The 27,158-nt window shown below is 42.7% G+C and overlaps 1 long non-coding RNA gene across 3 annotated transcripts in view; it reads right to left on the bottom strand.

Moving 5' to 3' along the window:
- Positions 1–27,158, bottom strand: part of LOC122552776 — a 99,936-nt gene that overhangs the window by 47,151 nt on the left and 25,627 nt on the right. The window contains exons 3-4 of one of the 3 annotated variants that reach the window (XR_006312494.1): positions 14,576–14,888; positions 274–1,091 (exon numbers count right to left, since the gene is read on the bottom strand). The exons of 1 other annotated variant lie outside the window; for it this stretch is intronic. This is a non-coding gene — a long non-coding RNA (uncharacterized LOC122552776). Of the gene's footprint in view, positions 1–273; positions 1,092–14,002; positions 14,889–27,158 lie in introns of those variants that run through there. One more of the 3 variants, XR_006312493.1, reaches the window with a different exon arrangement.

The raw sequence follows: 27,158 nt of genomic DNA, 5'->3' as shown, positions 1-27,158 counted from the left end.
CTTACAACAGAGTGTTACAAGGGGACATAAATTTAAGGTGAAGGGTGGAAGGTATAGGGGAGATGTCAGGGGTGGGTTCTTTACCCAGAGAGTGGTGGGGGCATGGAATGCGCTGCCTGTGGGAGTGGTAGAGTCAGAAACTTTGGTGACCTTTAAGCAGCAATTGGATAGGTACATGGATGGGTGCTTAAGCTAGGACAAATGTTCGGCACAACATCGTGGGCCGAAGGGCCTGTTCTGTGCTGTATTGTTCTATGTCTATGTTCTAACTATTATGAAGTTATGTCTTCATGGTCACTGAAGTTGTTTACAGTAATTATGAACTTATTACACTGTTAAAAGTCAAGTTTGACATCGTTCAACAAGATATAACTTTTTTAAGGATTTTTAATCAGTGAGGCTCAACATTTGGGTTAATCACAAAAGCACATCATCCAGAGAAGAGTAAAATCACTGACAGAAACTTCAGGATTTCTGTATTTAACTATAGTATGGACATTCTGGTTCCAGAAGTCATAGGCACATTTACTAGAGTGATTACAGTGAAGACTAACAGTTTCATTTCCACTCCAACCACAAAAAATGAAATGGTGATGTACAAGCTAACAACATGGTTTTATTTGAGGTTTGTTTAATCCAATGCATCACATTAACTGCAAACCATATTAAGCCCAACATAAATCCAATGATATAAATTATTAATCAAGAAGTGACAATTTTAAACTAAATTTTATTGTGGGTTATTTTGACCATAACTAGTAGAACTTTAAACATTGAATGACAGTAAATCCAAGAAAGATTGAGAATCCCCAATAAACTGATATCACAGCATGCAGTACACAATGTACTGTGAGCAGTCACTGTTCATATGATTGTCACATTATATTAACACATGGGTTTAATAGAACTACAACCAAATTGAATCATGAGAATTCCCCTCAGATTCTAAACAACAAATCTCATGTGTTTCTTCATAAAGCTTCTCTCAACAAGCCTTCTATTATCTCTATGGGATGCTACAAGAAACACAAAGATGATTGTAACCACAGGAGTCTTGTTCAGTGTTGACAGCCTCAGAGTTTTCTCTGGCACTAAAGGAAATAAGACAGTAAGAGACTCTATTATTCCAGATGACTTATGTCTTCAGCAAGCTTCTATTTCCTGTTTCTTCAGAGCATGCCCACAAAGTATTTGGCTTATTGATGGAACAAGGCACATGATGTGCCTTATTGCTATTCCTCTAGCATCTGTCAAAAGTCACAATTTCAGAGCATAAACTGAATAGTCATAGCACACGGCTAGATATGTCCATAAAATCATAAGAAGTAGGGACAGGAGTAGGCCATTTGGGTGCACTGAGCTTGCTCAGTTGGCTTATTCGACATTCTGAATACCCAATCTCCTGATTTTTCCCTATAACTCTTGATTTCCCCTATTGATCTATCTGTCTCATACTTAAATCTATACAATGATTTTGGCCCCACAGCTCCCTGTGGCAAGGATTCCAAAGACTGGAATTCCTCCTCAACTCAGTCTTAAATTGGTGTCCCTTTATTCTGAGACTACGCCTTTTGTTCCTCGACTCTTCCATGAAGGGAAATGTCTTCTCAGCATTTACCCTGTTAAGTGCCTTTAACATGTTTCAATGAGATCACTTCTAATTTGTCAAAAGTCCAGTGAGTAGAGTCCCAAGCTGTTTACCTTTGCTTATAAGATAATCCCTCCACATCAGGGAGTGAATCTTCTCTGAATTGTCTCCATTGAAATAATATCTTTCCTTAAGGCATCAAAAACTACCCACAGTAATCCAGATATGGTTATACCAGGATCTGTACAGTTGCAGTAAGACTTACCTACTCTTACCCCCTGAAATAAGGGCCAACATTACATCAACTTTACCGATTGCCTCCCGGACCTGTGTGATAGTTTTCTATGTTTCATGTACAAGTACTCTAAGTCCCTTTGTGTTGCAGCTTTCTGCAATTTTTCTCCACTTAAGTAATACTTTGTTCTTTTGCTCTTTCTTCCAAAATGAACAGCTTCACATTTTCTCATATTATACTCTACTTGCTAACTTCTTGCCAATTACTTAATCTATCAATGTGATATCAATACCTCTCTGTAAACAGTTTGCATCTCTCTCACAATCCGTTTTGATTAGAATAGATTACTTTTTTTTAGATGAGATTACTTACAGTGTGGAAACAGGCCCTTCGGCCCAACAAGTCCACACCAACCCTCCGAAGAGCAACCCACCTAGACCCATTCCCCTACATTTACCCCTTCACCTAACATCTCGGCAATTTAGCATGGCCAATTCACCTAACCTGCACATTTTTGAACTGTGGGAGGAAACCGGAGTACCCGGAGGAAACCCACGCAGACACGGGGAGAACGTGCAAACTCCACACAGACAGTTGCCTGAAGCGGGAATTGAACCCGGGTCTCTGGCGCTGTGAGGCAGCAGTGCTAACCACTGTGCCACCGTGCCACCGTTCCACTTATTTTTGTGTTATCTGCAAATTTGGCTACAGTAGATTCACATCCTTCCTCCAAGTCATTAACATATATCGTAAGCAGTTGCTGTCCCATCACTGATCCCCACTGGTCATAAGTCGCCAATCTGAAAAACAATCCATGGGCAGTTTCCTGCCCATGAACCAATTCTCTAAGCATTCCAATATACTAGCTCTAACACTGTGAGCTTTTATCTTATTACTTAACTGTTTATGAGGTACCTTGTCCAACACCTTCTGGAAATCTAAGTGCCTCTGTCATTTTTTTGAATAGGAGTATCAATTAACAGTTTTCCAATCCTCTGGTACATCTCCAAAACTCTACTGTTTTTGAAAAATTTTCAATTGATACTGCCTCTAACTCTTAGTTTGTTTAATACTGTTTCTATAGTGATGGTGATGGTGCTTAATTCGACCTCCATATTCTTTAGTATTAATGAGATGTTCAAAGTATTTTCTATGGTAAAGAATGAAGTCATAGAGTCACAGAGTCATAGAGATGTACAGCATGGAAACAGACCCTTCAGTCCAACCCGTCCATGCCGACCAAATATTCCAACCCAATCTAGTCCCACCTGCCAGTACCCGGCCCATATCACTCCAAACCCTTCCTATTCATATACCCAGGATTCCTGAAGAAAGGCTTATGCCCGAAACGTCGATTCTCCTGTTCCCTGGATGCTGCCTGACCTGCTGCGCTTTTCCAGCAACACATTTTCAGCGCTATTCATATACCCATCCAAATGCCTCTTATATGTTGAAATTGTACCAGTCTCCACCACTTCCTCTGGCAGCTCATTCCATACACGTACTACCCTCTGTGTGAAAAAGTTGTCCCGTAGGTCTCTTTTATATCTTTCTCCTCTCACCCTAAACCTATGCCCTCTAGTTCTGGATTCCCCAACTCTAGGGAAAAGACTTTGCCTATTTACCCTATCCATGCCCATCATAATTTTGTAAACCTCTATAAGGTCATCCCTCAGCCTCTGACTCTACAGGTAAAACAGCCCCAGCCTGTTCATCTTCTCCCTATAGCTCAAATCCTCCAACCCTGGCAACATCCTTGTAAATCTTTTCTGAACCCTTTCAAGTTTCACCACATCTTTCCGATAGGAACGAGATGAGAAATGCATGCAATATTCCAACAATAGCCTAACCAATGTCCTGTGCAACCGCAACATGACCTCCCAACACCTGTACTCAATACTCTGACCAATAAAGGAAAGCATACCAAACACCTTCTTCACTATTCTATCTACTTGCGACTCTACTTTCAAGAAGTTATGAACCTGTGCTCCAAAGTCTCTTTGTTCAGCAACACTCCCTAGGACCTTACCATTAAGTGTATAAGTCCTGCTAAGATTTGCTTTCCCAAAATGCAGCACCTCACATTTATCTGAATTAAACTCCATCTGCCCCCTCTCAGCCCATTGGCCCATCTGGTCAAGATCCTGCTGTAATCTGAGGTAACCCTCTTCACTGGCCATTACACCTCCAATTTTGGTATCATCTGCAGACTTACTAACTCTCTTATGCTCGCATCCAAATCATTTATGTAAATGACAAAAAGTAGAGGGCCCAGCACCGATCCTTGTGGCACTCCACTGGTCACAGGCCTCCATTCTGAAAAACAACCCTCCACCACCACCCTCTGTCTTCTACCTTTGAGCCAGTCCTGTATCCAAATGGCTAGTTCTGCCTGTATTCCGTGAGATCTAGAAATGTGTTGCTGGAAAAGCGCAGCAGGTCAGGCAGCATCCAGGGAACAGGAGAATCGACGTTTCGGGCATAAGCCCTTCTTCAGCCCGAAACGTCGATTCTCCTGTTCCCTGGATGCTGCCTGACCTGCTGCGCTTTTCCAGCAACACATTTCCAGCTCTGATCTCCAGCATCTGCAGACCTCACTTTCTCCTTCCGTGAGATCTAACCTTGCTAATTAGTCTCCCAAGGAGAACCTTGTCGAACGCCTTACTGAAGTCCATATAGATCACATCTACCACTCTGCCCTTATCAATCCTCTTTGTCACTTGCTCAAAAAACTCAATCAAGTTTGTGAGACATGGTTTTCCATGCACAAAACCATGTTGACTGTCCCTAATCTGTCCTTGCCTTTCCAAATACATGTCTATGACAGCCAATTTGTTGAGGAGGAATCTTTACCCGGATTGTGATATAAAGGCTTAGGTATGATTTTCATAGGCAGAATATGTTAATACCCAGAGTAGGCAATGAGAGAAAGGGCAAGAGTAGTGCCATGTTACCGATGTTGCTGTTATTTTATGCATTCACTTCTATTTGCTCTGTTGATTATTTCTGTTATGAGGAGGTGAGGAGTCAGTGTCAACACCATATACTTGCAGTTAATGCCCAGCTTGGTGAAAGAACCACCCGGGGAGTTGAAGACATGGCTTTTGATGGGTTGCCAGCACATAGACATGCTGAGCTTTGTATATCTGCAATCATTGGTTGGTTGGAAGTTGCCCAGTGACCAGAACTTCAGTTTCTGAAATGATACTCCACTTGCTGTTCTCTTTTATCTCAATTTCCTTAACATATATATATCAAAGAAAGCTTCCAAAATTTACTAAAACCTTGTGTAAAATATTAAATTAGGCTAATTGGGTTAATTTAGCTCTTTTGCAGCAAGCGGAATGTATACTGGAATTTTTAAATGTACAATTAGTAAATAGACTGATGAGTAGTGTAGCATCTTGGGGGTTAGTGAAGACTAAGAGTGAATATAACAGAAACAAAAACAGAAGTTGCTGTTAAAACCCAGCAAGTCTTGCAACATCTGTGGAAAGAAATTAGAGCCAAGGTTTCGGGTTCACTGACCCTTCTTCGGAACTAACAACAAATATAGCAGATTTATTTTAGGGACTAAAGAGCACTGGCTAGGATGCTCTCCAGAGTTAATTACAGTCAATGAAGTACAGTATTTGTTGTAAAGTAGGAAATGCAGCAGGCAATTTCAACATAGCAACTGTCACAAACAGCAAGGCACTAATAGCCATAGAAATTGAGAAATATATATTAGATAGGACATCATGGATAACTCCCTGGCCTTCTTTACAAGAATGAATCTTTTACACTCAACCCCCCACCCACCCCTATGCACTGTAAAAGAATATCAGAGCATAAGCTTTACGTTTCATTTAAATGCCACCACATTCCAACTGTGTGACATTTCCTCAGTGCTACATTGCATAGTCAGCATTGAGATTTCTGGATTAGAGTAGTGCTGGAAAAGCACAGCAGTTCAGGCAACATCCAAGGAGCAGGAAAATCGACGTTTTGGGCAAAAGCCCTTATTCAGGAATAGAGGCAGGGTGCCTGCAGGGTGGAGAGATTTCTGCTCAAGTCCTGGACTGAAACTTGAATACAGAGCCACAAGTGCTATTAATTGAACCACAGCTAACACACTCATCTTGGGCTAATTGGAAATTTACAACCAAAGGATCTTGAATAATCCCTCTGCTTGAACTATTAATTCTTGCGGAAATTTAGTTGTTTACTCCTACCCAATGAAAAGAAGATACACTGCAGACAGCAAAAACTAAAAATGTTTATGATAGATATATCCTGGCAGGGCAAAATCACCAATGCAGCACTTCTCTCAGGGGCAGAGTGCCCACGTTTGTTAGCAATCAACAAACAGATGCAACTTCTTTGGCTCAGCACATTTGCTAGAGGGTATGCTTGCAAGTGTGGCGTGAATCCTAAACATAATTTATTGCACTTGGAAAATACTAGCTGAGAACCAAGGCAAATGACAACACCTCCTACGGACTGACCATGGAGCAGCGGTTACAGAGGATTGGCACCAGGCGTGGAAAATAATAACAAGCTAGGACATTTGGAAATGTGCAGCAGAAGTTTTGTGATAGAACCTATCTCTGAATGATTGCACGTTTTCAGCCATCAGCAAATGTGTGCTGTGTGAAGAGACCCATCTGAAATGGATTGTGCATGTGTGTCATAGATGGAAGAATGCCAAGTTGCTGACCATCTTTAACAGTATGTGAACAATACCAATAGAGCATAATAGTCTGCTGTATTGCATATACACTGGTAGAAACATTCTGCATGTATGGCATGCAAATCAAAACGAAGTATATAATATCAGAGTTGTTATCACCCACATGCACAATTGCTGACACACGTGTACAGGTTGTCAGGTTCAAACTAAGGGTCAGATTTAGAGCAAGTCTATTCATGACACAAGAGCTTAAATAATGGGATGACGGTGACCAAAGTGTATTTGCCTCCTTATAAAGCTACACTGAAAGGTTTCTGACCTCCGATAATTGTGTGATTAGGCTGCCAGGCAACAGCATCAGTTTACAAAGTGATTGCAGAATGGTTTCAAAAATAAAGGTTATGACTAATTGATTAAAATAAAAAGTACAGCTGATATCTGAAGTGAGGAAATGAAATGAAAAACAAAGAGAAACATCAAGTGCTTCATAATTCCATGCATTGCTAACAATAAGAGCAGACTGCAGAATGTTATTTATGATTCTGAAATACAAACTGGTAAAAAAAAAATCAGGTAGTATCGAGTGGCAAAGTATTCTAATCATTAGCTAGATATAGGAAAATAGAACTACAGAGGGGATCCAGTGTTTCATTCAACATTCCTTTTTATAAATAAATAAATTGTTTAAAACATAAGAATTAGTCATAGTCATAGTCATAGCGATGTACAGCTTGGAAACAGACCCTTCGGTCCAACCCGTCCATTCTGACCAGATATCCCAACCCAAACTAGTCCCACCTGCTAGTACCCGGCCCGTATTCCTCCAAACCCTTCCTATTCATATACCCATCCAAATGCCTTTTAAATGTTGAAATTGTACCAGCCTCCACCACATCCTCTAGCAGCTCATTCCATACACGTACCACCCTCTGCGTGAAAAAGTTGCCCTTTTGATCTCTTTTATATCTTTCCCCTCTCACCCTAAACCTATGCCCTCTAGTTCTGGACTCCCTGACCCCAGAAACACCTTCTTCACTATCCTATCTACCTGTGACTCCCTTCACCTCTAATAGAAAACATGCTGATTTATAAATTATTCCATCTTAATCTGCCTCAGATTCAAAGCCAGTACTCCTTTCTTCAATCCTAAATCCAGCATCTCCATGCCAGTTCCAAAGTCTATCGTCTTCCCTCCAGTCACAATGCCTGAAACCATCTTTTTCAACTTTTAACTGGGATTTGCAAATTACCCCTTTAAAGAATCATAAACTGAGCACTCATGTTGGTTGAAGGCAATTTATTCATTTATGTATGAAAGCTAGCACACATAACAGCACTTACACGGTTTGAAAATTACTAATTTGACAGCAGAGAGAATAGCTCTTTTGCTTTCAGGGAAGAAAAGAATGAAAATGGAGAAATCAGCCAGATGTACCTTTCAGCAGTAATTAAAGTAAAAATTATAATACTGTCAGAATCCCTGGAGAGACCCATAACCTGCACAAAACGGATTCCCCAAATCGTGATAGAATCCCTACAGTACAGAAGCATGCCATTCAGCCCGTTGAATCCACACCGACCCTCCAAGTAGCATTCCATCCCTGTAACTCTACATTTCCCAAGGCTAATCAAACTAGCCTGTGGACATGGTGGGGCAATTTAGCATGGCCAATCCACCTGACCTGCACATCATTGGACTGTGGGAGGAAACCAGAGCACCCACAGGCACAGACACAGCAAGAATACTACATGATTTTTTTTTACCAGTTTGTATTTTCAGAATCATAAATAACATTCTGTAGTCTGCTCTTATTGTTAGCAATGCATGGAATTATGAAGCACTTGATGTTTTTCTTTGTTTTTCATTTCATTTCCTCACTTCAGATATCATGCAGACACAGCAAGAATGTGTCAACTTCATACAGACAGTCGCCCAAGGCTGGAATCAAACCCAGATCTCTAGCACAGTGAGGCAGCAGTGCTAACCACTGAGCTACCGTGTCATCCCAATGAATGGAAATGAGAGACTAGATTTCACCTTGTGAAACATTTGCTGAAACAGTCAAACCCAAAATCAACATTAAAGAAAGCATGTGAGATTTCTCCTCATACAAGTGGCATCATGTGCAATTTAAATCAAAGTTTTTCAACTCAAACTAAAATAAAACAAAGAATTGTGGATGTTGAAGATCTGAAATAAACAAAAGCAGAAATCGCTGGAGAAACTCAGCAGACCTGGCAGCATCTGTGGACAGAAAATAAATTTAATGTTTTGGGTCCAGTTCTGATGAAGGGTCACTGGATTTGAAATGTTAACTGTTTTCTCTTCACTGATGCTGCCAGACTTGCTGAGTTCCTCCAGTAGTTTCTGTTCTCTGGTTCAACCTCTGATACATAGGAGATCTCACTTGTCCACTCATTTAATTCAGGATGAGTATGGCTACAACATTTAAACAATTCAATACAATCCAGCACAGAGCAAACAATTTGATTGGCGTATCATCCACTACCTTCAACATTTGCTTGCCCCACCACAATCATGATCACCAGCAGCCATATTCCATCCAAGCTTCCTGGATGGGATTAACACTGACAAGAAGCAAGCCAATGAACCCATGCTTACTCAGCTCACTACAGTGCAAGTGTTCCTTTTCAAGTGACTAACCAACAGCACACAGTTTGTGGACTGGTGCTTTGATATAAACTCCCAGGTCCATTTCTGAGCTATCCATACTGTTTTTGGGATTTAATCCCATTCAGATCATTCATGTATGGGTGGCACGGTGGCACAGTGGTTAGCACAGCGCCAGAGACCCGGGTTCAATTCCATCCTCAGGCGACTGACTGTTTGGAGTTTGCACATTCTCCCCGTGTCTGCGGGGTTTCCTCTGGGTGCTCCGGTTTCCTCCCACAGTCCAAAGATGTGCAGGTTAGGTGAATTGGCCATACTAAATTGCCTGTAGTGTTAGGTAAAGGGGTAAATGTAGGGGAATGGGTGGGTTACGCTTTGGCGTGTCAGTGTGGACTTGTTGGGCCGAAGGGCCTGTTTCCACACTGTATGTAATCTATCTAATCTAATGTATCACTTTGTCAAGGGTTTCTAAAATTGAACTTCTCTTTTACTGCCAAACCAGAAACTGACCTTTTTATAGAGAGCTTTGTTGATCTCTCCTCAGATGAATATTGTTTTCTACAAATCTATCCTGTTGTAGCACACATAGCTGGAACATGATACCACCCCAATTAGTTTTAATTTAAAAGGGTGATTCCCTGCAATTGATGTCCTTCATTTTAAAAATTTTCAACCCTTTAACAGCATTAGCGAGAGTTAACCTTTGCAAATGTGATGCCATATGCAGAAAATTCAGTTATTGTATTCCAGACCTTCCAGGATCCTTTCAATATCACTTTGAATTTCAAAAGATATCTCAGGAAGTCCTCTGTCTGGTAACAAACTCATCACAGTCCTTTATTTCAGATCATGGGAAAGGAACATGGCTGGCAAGGCAGGAATTTTTTGCCAATCCCTCATTGCCTTTCCAGAGACATTAATCTGTTTTCTCCTTTAGTTGGTGCAGACCATGTGTTGCAGGTATGCATACTGTGTTCGAAGGAAGGGAGTTTCAGGATTTTGAAGAAGGTGCAATATAGTTCCAAGTATGGAGGATTCTGGGTAATCCAAGATGGAGGACGGGAAAAATTTCTGGTTGTAACAACTGCTCCTTTTTTGAGGTATTTTAGGTTCCAAGAGATCAATTGTGCCAGGGGATTCTCTAGTCCGAGGTACAGACAGACGTTTCTGTGGCCAGCAGCGAAAAATCAGAATGGTGTGTTGTTTCCCTGGTGCCAGGATAGAGGAATTCTCAGAGAGGGCGCAGAATGTTCTCAATGGGGAGAGGGGCCAGCAAGAGGTCATTATCCACATTGGAACCAACGACATAGGAAGGGAAAATGTTGAGATTCTGAAGGGAGATTATAGAGAGTTAGACAGGAATTTTAAAAGGAGGTCCTCGAGTAGTAATTTCTGGAATATTCCCAGTGCTACGAGCTAGTGAGGGCAGGAATAGGAGGATAGAGCAGATGAATGCATGGCTGAGGAGCTGGTGTATGGGAGAAGGAGTCACATTTTTGTATCATTTGGGGTAGAAGTGACCTGTACAAGAAGGACGGATTGCACCTAAATGGGAAGGGGACTAATATACTGGCAGGGAGATTTGCTAGAGCTGCTCGGGCGGATTTAAACTAGTAAGGTGGGGAGGGTGGAATCCAGAGAGATAGTGAGGAAAGAGATCAATCTGAGACTGATACAGTTGAGAACAGAAGAGTCAAACAGTCAGGGTAGGCAGGGACAAGGTAGGACTAATAAACTGCATTTATTTTGATGCAAGAGGCCTAACCGGGAAGGCAGATGAACTCAGGGCATGATTAGGAACATGGGACTGGGATATCATAGCAATTACAGAAACGTGGCTCAGGGATGGGCAGGACTGGCAGCTTAATGTTCCAGGATACAAATGCTACAGGAAGGATAGAAAGGGAGGCAAGAGAGGAGGGGGAGTGGCATTTTTGATAAGGGATAGCATTACAGCTGTGCGGAGGGAGGATATTCCCAGAAATACATCCAGAAAAGTTATTTGGGTGGAACTGAGAAATAAGAAAGGGATGATCACCTTATTGGGATTGTATTATAGACCCCCTAATAGTCAGAGGGAAATTGAGAAACAAACTTGTAAAGAGATCCCAGCTATCTGTAAGAATAATAGGGTGGTTATGGTAGGGGATTTTAACTTTCCAAACATAGACTGGGACTGCCATAGTTTTAAGGGTTTAGATGGCGAGGAATCTGTTAAGTGTGTACAAGAAAAAATTCTGATTCAGTATGTGGATGTACCTACTAGAGAAAGTGCAAAACTTGACCTACTCTTGGGAAATAAGGCATGGCAGGTGACTGAGCTGTCAGTGGGGGAACACTTTGGGGCCAATTACCATAATTCTATTAGTTTTAAAATAGTCATGGAAAAGGATAGACCTGATCTAAAAGTTGAAGTTCTAAATTGGAGAAAGACTAATTTTGACAGTATTAGGCAAGAACTTTCAAAAGCTGATTGGGGGCGGATGTTCACAGGTAAAGGGACGGCTGGAAAATGGGGAGCCTTCAAGAATGAGGTAACGAGAATCCATAGAAATTATATTCCTTTTAGAGTGAAAGGAAAGGCTGGTAGGTATAGGGAATGCTGGATGACTAAAGAAATTGAGGGTTTGGTTAAGAAAAGAAGGAAGCAAGTGTAAGGTATAGACAGGATAGATCGAGTGAATCCTTAGAAGAGTATAAAGGCAATAGGAGTATACATAAGAGGGAAATCAGGAGGGCAAAATGGGCTCATGAGATAGCTTTGGCAAATAGAATTAAAGAGAATCCAAAGGGTTTTTACAAATATATTAAGGACAAAAGGGTAACTAGGGAGAGAATAGGGCCCCTCAAAGATCAGCTAGGCGGCCTTTGTGTGGAGCCGCAGAAAATGGGGAGATACTAAATGAGTATCTTGCCTCAGTATTTACTGTGGAAAAGGATATGGAAGATATAGACTGTAGGGAAATAGATAGTGGCACCTTGCAAAATGTCCAAATTACAGAGGAGGAACTGCTAGATACCTTGAAATGCATAAAGGTGGATAAATCCCCAGGACCTGATCAGGTGTATCCTAGAACTCTGTGGGAAGCTAGAGACATGATTACTGGGCCTCTTGCTGAGATATTTGTATCATTGATAGCCATAGGTGAGGTGCCGGCAGACTGGAGGTTGGCTAATGTGGTGCCACTGTTTAAGAAGGGTGGTAAGGAAGAGCCAGGGAATTATAGACCAGTGAACATGATGTCGATGATGGACAAGTTGTTTGAGGGAATCCTGAGGGACAGGATGTACATGTATTTGGAAAGGCAAGGACTGATTAGGGATAGTCAACATGGCTTTGTGCATGGGAAATCATGTCTCACAAACTTGATTGAGTTTTTTGAAGAAGTAACAAAGAGGATTGATGAGGGCAGAGTCGTAGATGTGATCTATATAGACTTCAGTAAGGCTTTTAACAAGGTTTCCCATGGGAGACTGATGAGCAAGGTTAGATCTCATGGAATATAGGAAGAACTAGCCATTTGGATACAGAACTGGCTCAAAGGTAGAAAACAGAGGGTGGTGGTAGAGGTTTGTTTTTCAGACTGGAGGCCTGTGACCAGTGGAGTGCCACAAGGATTGATGCTGGGTCCACTACTTTTTGTCATTTATATAAATGATTTGGATGTGAGCATAAGAGGCACAGTTAGTAAGTTTGCAGATGACACCAAAATTGGAGGTGTAATGGCCAGTGAAGAGAGTTACCTCAGATTACAACAGGATCTGGACCAGATGGGCCAATGGGCTGAGAAGTGGCAGATGGAGTTTAATTCAGATAAATGTGAGGTGCTGCGTTTTGGAAAGCAAATCTTAACAGGACTTATACACTCAATGGTAAGATCCTAGGGAGTGTTGCTGAACAAAGAGACCTTGGTTCATAGCTCCTTGAAAGTGGAGTCGCAGGTAGATAGGATAGTGAAGAAGGCATTTGGTATGCTTTATTTTATTGGTCAGAGTATTGAGTACAGGAGTTGGGAGGTCATGCTGCAGCTGTACAGGACATTGGTTCAGCCACTGTTGGAATATTGTGTGCAATTCTAGTCTCCTTCCTATCGGAAAGATTACATTACATTACATTAGAGTGTGGAAACAGGCCCTTCAGCCCAACAAATCCACATCGACCCACCGAAGCGCAACCCACCCATACCCCTACATTTACCCCTTACCTAACACTACGGGCAATTTAGCATGGCCAATTCACCTGACCTGCACATCTTTGGACTGTGGGAGGAAACCAGAGTACCCGGAGGAAACCCACGCGGACACGGGGAGAACGTGCAAACTCCACACAGTCAGTCGCCTGAGGCGGGAATTGAACCCGGGTCTCTGGTGCTGTGAGGCAGCAGTGCTAACCACTGTGCCACTGTGCTGCCCAAAGATGTTGTGAAACTTGAAAGGATTCAGAAAAGATTTACAAGGATGTTGCCAGGATTGGAGAATTTGAGCTATAGGGAGAGGCCGAATAGGCTTGGGCTGTTTTCTCTGGAGTGATGGAGGTTGAGGGGTGATCTTATAGAGGTTTACAAAATCATGACAGGCATGATAAATAGGCAAAGTCTTTTCCCTGGGGTCGGGTAGTCCAGAACTAGAGAGCATAGGTTTAGAGTGAGAGGGGAAAGATATAAAAGAGACTTAAGAGGCAACTTTGTCACTCAAAGGGTGGTACGTGTATGGAATGAGCTGCCAGAGGAAGTGGTGGAGGCTAGTACAATTGCAACATTTAAAAGGCATTTGGATGGGTATATGGATAGGAAGGGTTTAGAGGGATATGGGCCGGGTGCTGGCAGGTGAGACTAGATTGGGTTGGGATATCTGGTCGGCATGGACGGGTTGGACTGAAGGGTCTGTTTCCATTCTGTACGTCTCTATGACTCTATGATTAAGTCATAGTGGTATTAAGTCATGGAGCTTGAAAGGTAAGTGATGTTCCCTTGCATCTTCTGCTCTAGTTCCTTTAAGTGGCAGTGATCATGGTAGGTGCTTTGAAAGGAGGCATGCCAATTTGTGGATGGTACGCATTGTTGCCACTATGCATCTGCGGTGGGGTGAGCAAATGTTCAAGATGGTGGATGACATGCCAATCAAATTGTTTGCTCTGTCCTGGATTGTATTGAGTTGTTTTAGTGTTGTAGCTATACTCATCCAGGGAAGTGGACAAGATTCCATCACACTCCTGTCTTGTGCCCAGTGGACAAGCTTTGAAGAATTACGAAGTGTGTATTCAGCAGAGAATTCAAAACATCTCAACTGCTATTGTAGCTGCAGCATTAATATGGCTGGTCCAGTTAGGTTTCTGGTCAGTGGTAACCCCGGTTTATTAATAATGAGAGATTCCTGGAAAGGAGTTAGTTGCATAAAGGTTGCTGCAGCTGTCATCTTGATTGCCACTGGAACAGAAAAGCCACCAACCCCTTCAAGCCTGTGGGCCTCCTCCTGCAGTTGGTATTGTTCAAAGGTAGTATCTTAGGACATGCTCAGTCTGTGATGATACTGCTCCTTCATTATATGGGGGAAATGGCATCATAGATACGCTCTGGATCTCTTGTTTCTCCTGCACATCCTGAGAAGACCTTCGGCTGAGATCTGTGCACCTCAGGACTGTTGCTGGTCCTGGGCGTGTTGACTCGTCCATTCCTCCTTCCTTCCATGCCTCCATTACATCACAGCAACAGCAGCCGTACCTCTGCTGTGGCTCGATCCACTGGTTACAAGTGCAATGGCCCTTTGTGAGGAATATCAGAAACAGATCGGGTTCAGTCAGTATTTACGTCTTACACAAATGATGATTGAGCATAGTTCTCCATACAGTGGGAGATTAAGCACTCTGACAAGGAGTGAAATGCTTCAACATGATACTCTGACATAGCAAAACTTATTTTGTGAATGCAGCACAAATACAGCAGGAGGTCATACGTGCTGTCTGACTCCAGATACCTTGTTCCTCCCACATCAGCCAAGAAAGGCGGGATTGTATGGAAGAATGTGTTCACAAATATTGACAGTTTGAGGTGGGGGGAAATCAGCTCCATCCCCTTGTACAGCCTCAGAGATTATATATTATCTCTGTGAAGTTAAAAATCACACAACACCAGGTTATAGTTGGTCTTATAGCTTGGTGTTGTGTAATTTCTTTTAACTTTATCCACCCCTGTCCAACACCAGGACCTCCTCATCATTATCTTTGTGAATTGTGACCAACCGGGGAGATTTTTAAGGTCACCTGTGATTACTTTTATTTCACAGAGGTAGCTCCAATCACTCTGAAATGAGCAATGGCTCGGTCAAGATTGCTTGTGGCAGGATCTGTATTCCACACTGTTGGACACTATGTGCTTTTGCACTCAGGGGATTATGGTTACAGATGGCTTCAGTCTGTGTAAGTACCTGTTGAATCCAGTTACCCCTGAAAGGGCCACACATCACTTACAAATAGAGTTTGTGAGCTCAGACGGATCAATAAAAACTGATTCCATCCACTGCGTGTGGTGGTCACAGCCACTTTCCAGTTCCAATGTGCATTTACAAATCACATGAGTATGAAAGGCAATGCAGGTCTCACTTGACACAGCAAGTCACAGGCTCAGCCTAGATATTAAGGGTCCCCCCCCATGAATCGATAGATTCCTTTCTTCCTTGCACTCCCTGGAGTGTCCATCAGCTTCCACACATTCTTTTAAACTACTTTGAATTCCAATCTCATCTACAAACATTACCCACTCAGCACCAGTCCTAGCCACTGCCATCCATCATGCTGCTCTGTCCCTCTGCTGAAGACAAGGTGATTGTAATTGCAGTAACCCCCTATCCCCCAATGCAGCATTATCTTCCTTTCTTACATGTTGTGCTGCCCACTTTTCACAATTATTGTCCCTTCTGTATTCCAGCATGCTGTTTGCAGTTCCCAGAATTCCCAGTTCCAACCATAACCTCCTCTGACTCTCATTGAGCTGACTTCAGGACTGACCCCAACCAACTTGGATAGACATCCACTCCTAATCCTATCTTATATATTAAAACCCAATGCTTTCCAAAACCATCAGTTCTGAGGAAGGGTCACTGAACCTGACAAGTTAACTCTGACTTCTCTCCACAGATATGGCCAGACCTGCTGAGCTTTTAGGGCAATTTCTATTTTTGTTTCACACTACATCTCCTTCAAGCAAGTGAAAGTAGGAAGAAGGAAGATTGAGGAGAAGCAGTACTGACAAGCCTAATGGATCATCTCTGTGAACACTATGGGCAAGGACAATGAGCTGCCTTCCCAGGTTTCCCCTTCATCCATACATTCATTTTCTTAGATCTATATGTATGTGTAGAGGGGAACTGCGTATGGGGGTTGGAGTTTTAACGTAGAAATATATGTCAACAATTCATAATTGTTTTATCTATATGTAGAATCTCTTTATTATAAATAGTCATCCTTGTTAAATACTGAAACAGTATCCATGCTTTCTGTCAACCTGGGTATATAAGATGACGGTGGAATTTTGTGTACTTTAATGAAAACTTTCTCCTGCCACAGCTTGTGTGGAGGTATTAATTCTTCTTACTTTAAAGCTTTTCAATTCACCAGTATCTCAATGCTGCTGCATCTTCCTTCCTTTACTTCTGTAAGTAGCAATGTTGTTTTATTTCCTATGTGTTAAACAGTGCAATATAGCAATCCTTTTAATTATTTTAATTGGTAATTCTGTAAATCCATACCTCTTTCTGGGATTTCCCACATTTCTGAAGTCAAAATAAATGTTTTCCATCAGCATGCCAAAACATAGGCTTCTCCCTTTCACAGGCTACTACATAATGCATGGCATTTTCCAAGACATTCCAAATAAAGCCTTGTACTCAAGCTTGATTAAATACCAGAACCGTAGTATAAATTATCAATATCACACTCTTATTGTGGGCTCAAGAAGCTTCTGTTTTCTTCTGTTAGATTTTGTCTGCTTTACTTGTTAAATTGTCCCTTCATTGCCTTAATTTTCCTTTGCAACATTCCCCGTGCTTATAATGGCCCAGGGTCCCACTACTTTGGCTGTGCGTTGTGGTTTCTGCTCACTGCAGCAGTGATTCCTATTGTGATCTGTAAGTGATCTGTTTTTAACTCTCTGGGGCTAAAGCTCTGGGGTAGGCTGTTCCCTTAAAGCATAGGTGTTGTCACCCATGTGCACCTTGAACCTACTGTCCTGTAGGAACAGTTTAGAAATAGTATACACACAGGGAGGAGTGAGTTTTGATATTCTGATAAAATCAGTTAATGTGCCAGACTTTATCATTCACTGCAATGAGGTCAAGGAAAATGACCCCTGTTTTAATGTTTTTTGAAAACCATATTCAAAGCACATGGTTAATGTGAAACTTTGTTCAGATAAGCTCATTCTTTGTTGATTGACTGCATGGTTTGCATTCCTGAAGAAGGGCTCATGCCCGAAACGTCAATTCTCCTGCTCATTGGATGCTACCTGACCTGCTGCGCTTTTCCAGCAACACATTTTCAGCTTTTCATACCAACTGCAGTACTTTGTCCAGCTACAGGGAGGTGAGAGCAAGGTCAAGATTTGGAATTGTGCTGCCTGTGTGAACGGTGCAAATGATGGCACAGGTCTACACTGCTTGTTCGCACTGATCACTGCTCAAGTTAAACATTGCCCCTTCACATCACACTAATAGGGAAATTCCTGATGTTAGTTTTAGATGAGTGTAAATACTGCCTTGTTTTGACATTTGGAGCCTGTAAATGTTATATACAGTAATGATTTTGAAGAGGTTAATGTTGAAGGCTCCATTATGCTCTACCCCATATTCTGATGTTTTAAGGAGTTGGTTGGGGAAAGGCAGTTTATCTTAGGATCTTGTAAGGGGGAAGACTTATATCCAAATATCTCCCAATAGCCTTAATAGCAGTGTCTAACTTCCTAATGTACCTGATCATTACTATGCAATAAGCTACATTTTATTTGGGGCAAGAGCCTCTTCTTATTAAGACTCACAAATGACACAAAATTAAGAGACAGCATAAGTTCTGAGGAGGCTGAAGGAGACTTGAAGGGGACTTGGACAGGCTAATTGAATGGGCTTGGACAGGGCAGTGTGAAGTTTGTTAAATTTCCAGTCCTAGATAGCGGCACAGTAGGACACTTCAGCCGGAGTTTGTCCATGCCACCTGTTCTTTTTCTTCTCTTTGTGTTCATTATTTCTTCTTCTCTACCTGCTTCTGGTCGACTCCTGGGTTCCAGTCGATACCCAGCCTCAGTGCAGACACGACCAGGGGTCCTCTCGGCTGTTGTAGCGGGCCCTGTGGTAGCTCCTAGGGCTTGGCATGGTAGACCCCCATTGCAGAGAAGGAGAAACTGAGGACTGCAGATGCTGAAGAGTCAGAGTTGAGAAGTGTGGTGCTGGAAAAGCACAGTACGTCAGGCAGCACCATCGGAGCAGGCGAGTCGATGTTTTGGGTATAAGCCCTTCAGCCGGAAGAAGGGCTTATGCCTGAAACACCAACTCTCCTGTTCCTCAGATAGTGCCGTGCTTTCCCAGCACCACACTTTTTGGACACTCGTTGCAGCCTCTTGGCATGGTATGGCAGCCCCTTGGCATGTCATCATCTCGGCCCATTATGACATCATCTCGGCCCAGCATGACGTCATCTCGGCCCAGCATGGCAGTCTTCCAGATGTAGGTGGTTCTCTCTCAACCTGGCATGGCCTTAGCATGGTCTCTTGATCTTGAGGCTGTTCCAGTGCAATCTCCCAGCCTCATGAACCTGAAGGTGAAGCCTTGTGTGGTCTGGAGCCAAGATCCCATACAGACTGGACACTGGTCTGGGTTGGAAGGCCGTTGTTATGAACTTTTATTTATTTATGCATTACTGGATATTTTATTTAGGAGAAAGTGAGGATTGCAAATGCTGGAGAGTCAGAGTTGAAAAAGTACAGCTGGTCAGGCAGCATCCAAGCAGCAAGAGAGTCAACATTTCAGGCATAACCCTTCTTCAGCACTTTTTATTTCTCTATTTTCTAACATCTTGTAATTCACAAAGCTGTACCCATATACCTTTGTACCTAAGATGGTGCTGTAAGTGTCGATATATAAACTTTTCACTGTACTCATCGAGTCATATGTGACAATAAAGTTAATTCAATTCAATGAAATTGTCCACTTTGGGAGAAAATGCTGAGAGGCAGAATATTTATTCAATATTAGAAACCTAATGCAGGCCTAGTCAGCGACACCCATACCCTGTAAATGACTAATAAAATGGTGAGAGGTTGGGAAGAGCTGGTATCCAAAGGAATCTGGGTATCCTTGTTCACAAGTCATTAAAATCTAGCATGCAGCTACAGCAAGCAATTAGAAAGATAAATAGTATTTTGGCCTTCACCTCAGGGGAAGTTGAGAGTAGAAGTGCTACAGCTAAGGCGAATCAGCAAATTAAGTAAAAGGATAGGTCGACAGAGGTGCAGTGGCAGACAATTAAGGGAATATTTCAGAATACACAGAACACACAACTTTCATAGAGTAAGAAAAACTTCGAGGGATGGATCCAACATAAGTGGTTAACTCGGAATATTAAAGTATCAAACATAAAAAATAAACTTTGAATTGTGCAAACAGAAGTTCCAGGTCAGTAGATTGGACAGAATATGAAAGTCCATAGTTCAGAATGTACGGGTCAGGATGCTTAACCATTTGGAACCTGAGTCTTTTTAAAATCTGCCTGAAGGGGCACTTCCTGTATCTGTGGCCATTTTATCCATGTCAAGAAGTCTGTTGTGCAGGGAGAAAACTGAGAGAAACAACAGCTTCCCAATGGAGTCTGGTGAAGGGGTGCGGGATTTTCTTAAGGGGCTTTCCTTCATTCACAATGGTTTCCCCCCCCTCCGCCATCTTAGTTGGTGTAGCACTCAGCAACCTCTTCCACTGAATGCCTGAGCCTGTTTTCCTCATCCCAGAAACCCCACGCCCACTTACTCGTTTTTGAGGGAGCCTCAGTCATTCAGGCACACTCTCTTTTGCATCTGCCCTCTCAGCAATGGCCTCTAGTTGGCCAGCAACACTTGCGAGCAGGATGCCATCCTTAATTGGATGACTTATAGATATATGCCTCCCCAGTTCCCACTGTCAGTTGAGACAAGGTGCCCTCCTTCAGCTCCAGTAGTACTTCTTTAACCTCCATAGCAATCAGCCAAATCCGGGAGAGATCTGGGCAAACATGGCTGAGACAGTGAAGAGCAAAAAAAAACCACGAAAGTTAGAATAGATTAGATTGCAAATGATTGAGTGAGACAGGACTAAGAGGAGAATGAAAATGAGAAATGAGAACTTAAGACCTAAATGAGAGGGAGAGAGAGGGAGAGAAAAAGAGAGAGAAAGCGAGTTAGTATAAGACGGAGATTTAGAAGGAGAGTTATGCATTATTTTTGAGTATGTTGCAGCCGAAAGTTTCAGAGTCATATTTATACAGGGCATGTGAAGGTCACTTGATCTTCTTGGTCTCTGAACATTACAGCTGCTACTGATATCAATCAATCGCGACTGATAAAAGGCATACGCAGCGTCATGGGAAAAAATAGAGAATTATCAATAATTTTCTTTTCTTTCCACAATGGACTGCTTTACCACAGTGACTTATATCACTTAAAAATGGACAGGACCCCTACTTGAAGTATAGAAACTCACTGTGTTATATGATCCAGAAATTGGAATTTATGCATTCCAATGAGATTTCTCTAACACCAAAATTACTGATTTAATAATATACTTTTAATTAATGAGTGTTACAAAGAATACACAGAAACTGTAAATCAATCCGATTAGCCAAAATTAAAATGTTAAAGTATTTGCAAACAGAATTATTCAACCTGCATGAGTTCTGATAATTCTATTCATAGCAAAGGAAATAGAAGTGGGTGTATGTCTGTTGACCTGCTGCCTTTGTTCCACTTTCTGATCCCATCCAGAATCCCTTAGCTTAATTTTTCATGCCCAAAAAGCCTATTCATTCTTGAATTTTCCATCTTAACGTATCACCACTGCAACAAAATCATTTATTCGGAACTTCAGTGTAATTTAAATTATTTCATTAAGCTTTGCTTTGAAATTACTTTTACTAAGCTAGTTAGGTGTGCTGCTCTCTTTCCAAGGACATCCTATTCAGTGGGTTTCCAAGGTAACCATTCTTTTGAGAGCTTTCCAACTTCGCATTCATTGACTGCCACATTCATGATCAATTTTTATCCTCCAGTGAAGTCAATGGCTTCATCTCTATGGGTCCTTTACCCGGCTTGAAATCAAATATTCTCAGTGCCCTGAAATAATTGCCACTAAACATGCAGCTGACAAGGTCATTTGGGAAAAAAAAATTGATGAGAGTCATTGATTCATTTTCCACAAATTTCTATGAGAACAAGTCAATTCATAAGTAGGATGACCTCAAGAGCTCGAAGGGGTTTAATTTTTGGGGTTCACTGGTCCAGATCCATGTCTAGATTTTCAAAGCTGGATTGATTTTATTTTTCTTGATTTTTGAGATGCTTGTGCAGCATTCATATAAAATCTTCAGAAATGTGATGAATGTTACTGAAACATCTTTCTCTCTCCCTTTTTTAAAAAATAAAGTCGAGTTCTATAGCAACCTGATCAACAAAGAACATTGTAGACTTGTTCTCACTGACAAAGACATGATTTTATCACAGCCTGTGATACAAGAAGTTTCAACATTTGAAATGTTTGCATTTTGTGACCCATTTGTAAACCAACTGTGTAAAAAACTAAATGGAATGTTTCAGCAAAAATTGACATAATAACTTCAGGAGCAGTGATGGGCAGCCGGAGGGATTTCCCCAGAGAACTGCAGTGGTTAGATAAATGGGATTTAATCAGAGATCACCAGCCTGTGGAAATAAGATATATAAACAGGGAGTAGGGAGAGAGTTATGAGTCTTTGTTGGATAAAGTAAAACAATAGAGAGTTGACAGAAAAACTTTGGTTAGTGCGAGAAGACTGAAAGCTGAAGGGACTACCAACTATGCAGATCATCATTCACTGTACTCTCATTCAATCATCCTTTAGTCCTGGTAAACCCTTCTCACTGACAGAAAAAACAGGTAATGTGTCTTTTCTGTCTACTTAGCTGTTCTGTATCATATTTAAATTACTACTTCATAAAATGCTTTTAAATCACTTAAGAGCATGATGCCCCATAATGCAGCATGGTGGCTCAGTGGCTAGCATTGCTGCCTTGCAGCGCCAGAGACCTGGGTTCAATTCCACCCTCAGGCAACTGTGTGAAGTTTGCACATTCTCTCCTGGTCTATGTGGATTTCCTCTGGGTGCTATAGTTTCCTCCCACAATGCAAGATGTGTGGGTTAGCTTTGGAAAATGCAGGGTTATAGGGTAGGGGAGTGGGTGTAGGCAGGATGGTCTTCAAAGGGTCAATGTGGATGTGATGGCCTGAATAGTCTGCTCTCACACTGTAGGGATTCTATGATTAGGGAAGTTTGCAACTTCAGAACTAAATCATACATTATAATTAAATTAGGTTAGATTACTTACGGTGTGGAAACAGGCCCTTCGGCCCAACAAGTCCACACCGACCCTGCGAAGAGTAACCCACCTAGAACCATTTCCCTCTGACTAATGCACCTAACAGTATGGGCAATTTAGCATGGCCAATTCACCTGACCCGCACATCTTTGGACTGTGGGAGGAAACCGGAGCACCCGGAGGAAACCCACGCAGACAATGTGCAACTCCACACAGACAGTCACCCAAGGCTGGAATTGAATCTGGGACCCTGGTGCTGTGAGGCAGCAGTGCTAACCACTGAGCCACTGTGCCGCCCCTCCACACCGACCCTCCAAAGATCAACCCACCCAGACCCATTAAAGCATAGCCGATTTACCTAACCTGCACATTTTTGGACTGTGGGAGGAAACCCACGAAGAGAATGTGCAAACTCCACACAGACAGTTGCCTGAGACTGGAAATGAACCCGGGTCTCTGGCGCTGTGAGGCAGCTGTGCTAACCACTGTGCCACCCATGATGCGGTGGCTCCATGCACCTTATTACTTACTGAGCTGGTGTTCCTGAGTGCTGCAATGGCAAGTCCTGACTATGGATCATAATCCCGGATCTTCCATTGATATTGGCCCTTGAAGAACAACATGTTTTTTTAAATTAAATGTGGCTCAAAAATAACTGGGATGTAAATTCAGTGGCTGTCTTAACAGAAGAAAAGAGAGTCATAGAATCATAGAGTCATAGAGATGGACAGCATGGAAACAGACCCTTCAGTCCAACCCGTCCATGCCGACCAGATATCCCAACCCAATCTAGTCCCACCTGCCATCACCCGGCCCATATCCCTCCAAACACTTCCTATTCATATACCCATCCAAATGCCTCTTAAATGTTGCAATTGTACCAGCCTCCACCACATCCTCTGGCAGCTCATTCCATACACGTACCACCCTTTGCGTGAAAAAGTTACCCCTTAGGTCTCTTTTGTATCTTTCCCCTCTCACCCTAAACCTATGCCCTCTAGTTCTGGACTCCCTGACCCCAGGGAAAAGACTTTGCCTATTTATCCTATCCATGCCTCTCATAATTTTGTAAACCTGAGGTCACCCCTCAGCCTCCGACGCTCCAGGGAAAACAGCCCCAGCCTGTTCAGTCTCTCCCTATAGCTCAAATCCTCCAACCCTGGCAACATCCTTGTAAATCTTTTCTGAACTCTTTCAAGTTTCACAACATCTTTCCGATAGGAAGGAGACCAGAATTGCACGCAATATTAAAACAGTGGCCTGACCAATGTCCTGTACAGCTGCAACATGACCTCCCAACTCCTGTACTCAAAGAGAGAGATATCCTGTAATGTCATATTTGATAAAGTGTCAAGGAAGCTTCAAAGGGATGGACTTGAAAGGGAAAAACTGCACTATATACTGAACTGTAATCACCTGGGAGCTATCTCAGATGATGAACATTGAGTCATAATGATGAAAGAAAAGACGACAGCCTGAGTGAGAGACATGTTTTATGTTTTCCCCAGTCAAGAATACACAAGAACAAGTATAAAGAATCAGTCCACCCTGGTGTGTCTGTGCTAGTCAAGAAGGTAAGCTAGTGATTTAATGTACTCATGTGCACTAGCCTGACTTTGAGTTGGTCCAATGTGAATATCACAGTTGAAGAACCACACATCAGTCAACGCTACAATTGCAGATAAAGGATTGTGTTGTTCTGTGAGCTAGAAGCCAGTGAGCCAACAAGCCAGTCAAAATGAAACAGGACAAAAGAACTTCAGTTAATCTGCAAAGCCAAGAATCCCAAACTCATGAGCTATTCTTCACAAATGATCTATAGAGACTGATCCATATATCTTTAATCTTTTATATTTCTTTGGACTAAGTTCTCATTTCTAATCTGTGTATATGTGTGCAACATTATTATTTCATCTCACACTTAGTAAATAATAAACTCACTGTTTTGCTAACTCAAGAATGCCTGGCGAACTTTGTTATTTTTAAAACGTAATTCATTTGGTTTGGGAGAGGGTAGTAATCCTTTTTAAAGGAACTGTGTTCCAACGAGTCAAGGAGTGGGTGAGTAAAGATGGAGAGCCAAGTTACCCCTTCTCAACCCATGGCTTGACAATTTGGGGTATCCTCTGTAGAACTCTAAAACTGAAATAATTGTTTCTCAGAATTCGAATAACTTCTTTCCCAGAAAGAATGCTCCTAGAGGAACAGAGAGTGACCAGATCCAGGTATAACACTGTGTCAGAGTGGAGAGTGTGGTGCTGGAAAAGCACTGGAGAAAGTGAGGACTGCAGATGCTGGAGAGGATCGAGAGTGTGGTGCTGAAAAAGCACAGCAGGTAAGACCGTATCTGAGGAGCTGGAGAATTGAGGTTTTGGGCATAAGCGCTTCATCAGGAATGAGGCTTTTGGGTCGGGGCTGAGAGATAAATGGGAGGGAGGTGGGGTTGGAGGGAGGTAGCTGGGAAAAGGATAGGTGGATAAAGTTGAGGGAGAAGGTGATAAGTCAGAGGGGGCAGTGATGGATGGGATGTGGTGCCAAGTTGGAGGCTTGGGACTGGGATAATGTGGAGGGAGGGAAAATGAGGAAGCTGTTGAAATCCACATTTATCCCGTGTGGTTGCAGGGTCCCAAGGCAGAATATGAGGTGCTCCTCCTCCAGGCGTCGGGTGGTAACAGTTTGGCAGTGGAGGAGGCCCAGGACCTGCATATCCTTGAGGGATTCTGAATCAATCCAACCCACATCCCACTCCTGGCACCTTTCCCAGTCACCACAGGAAGTGCAAAACCTACACCCATACCACTCCCCTCACCTCCAACCAAGGCCCCAAGGCATCCTTCCACATCTGTCAGAAATGCACCTGTACTTCTACAAATGTCATCTACTGTATCCATTGCACCCGGTGTGGTCTCCTCTACAGTGAGCAGACAAGACGCCTTCTTGTGGATTGTTTCAGAGTACATCTCTGGGACGCACCCACACCCATCAACCCCACCGCCCCGTGGCGGAATACTTCAAATCCCCCTCCCACTCTGTCAAGGACATGCAGGTCCTGGGCCTCCTCCACCGCCAAACAGTTACCACCTGATGCCTGGAGAAGGAACACCTTATATTCCGCCTTGGGACTCTGCAAATGTGGATTTCAACAGCTTCCTCATTTCCCTTCTCCCCACATTATCCCAGTCCCAAGACTCCAACTCAGCACCACCGTCCGGACCCGTCCATCACTGCCCCTCTGACCTATCACCTTCTCCCTCACCTTCAACCACCTATCGCTTTTCCAGCTACCTGCCACCACCCGCCCCCCCCAACCCCACCATCCAGTGGCTGAACACTTCAACTTCCCCTCCCACTCCACCAAGGACATGCAGGTCCTGGGCCTCCTCCACAGAGTTACAGAATGTCCGGGCCAATGACAGAAAGCAACCGGAAAAACCAGTGGGATTTATTTGTGGAACTGTGTGAAACTATTAAGATGCCTGATGGGAAAATTGGCCAACTCTGGGTTATAACATAATATAATTAACGACTGTGGCAAAGGTTGGGGACATTGCTAACCAGCAGACATGGCACAGGCTGAATTTACATAAATTCTCTAATGTTGGCAGCCCTCATCAGAATTTGATTAAAATGGCTCCGTACATGTTTTGAAAAACTAACTACAGTCAAAACAAAGACATTCATATGCAAAACAATGTTATGGAATGACGTATGTAACACAATGTTTCGGAAAGTTAATAGGATAACACAGATCAAAATTCAATGTACAGGCCTAGCGAATGATGAACATTTAGTGACAATTTCTGACAGCTACTGATATGTTTTAAGTATTACAAATCCTTCCTTTCTCTCTGGAAGCATGAAAAACTTGAGAAGAGGAATTGGGAACAATTAGTATCTCTCTCTCTTACAAGTTTTAGCCAAACTGCATGCAGTACTATTGTCAATAAAGACTGATTATTGTCATGCAAGCTGTGTTTTTTTTGAGCATTGTTGGTCTTTTTGCCCTCACCAGCAGACAATAGCTGCCATCCCAGCTGTTTTAGCTATTTTAATCCAATTCAACATACTGGGGCTCAGAGAGTTTAGCAAGGGACTAGGAAAAGTGCATGAAGGAGAGTATGTGACCATTCCCCTTTACCGAGTACATCTGTGACTTTGTGTTGGCACCAGTTCTTGTAGGAGTCACTCTCATTCCTTCCCTTCCCTCCCCACCCCTATCAGCATTCCGGAAAGACCACTCCCTCCACGACTCCCTCGTCAGGTCCACACCTCCCACCAACCCAACCTCCACTCCCGGCACCTTCTCCTGCAACCGCAAGAAGTGCAAAACGTGCGCCCATACCTCCCCCCTCACCTCCTTCCAAGGCCCCAATGGATCCTTCCATATCCATCGCAAATTCACCTGCACCTCCACACACATCATTTACTGTATCCGCTGCACCCGATGTGGT

Source organism: Chiloscyllium plagiosum, chromosome 9, assembly GCF_004010195.1.
Source record: "Chiloscyllium plagiosum isolate BGI_BamShark_2017 chromosome 9, ASM401019v2, whole genome shotgun sequence".
Lineage (NCBI taxonomy): Eukaryota > Metazoa > Chordata > Chondrichthyes > Orectolobiformes > Hemiscylliidae > Chiloscyllium > Chiloscyllium plagiosum.
This window is presented reverse-complemented; position numbering and strand designations above follow the sequence as displayed.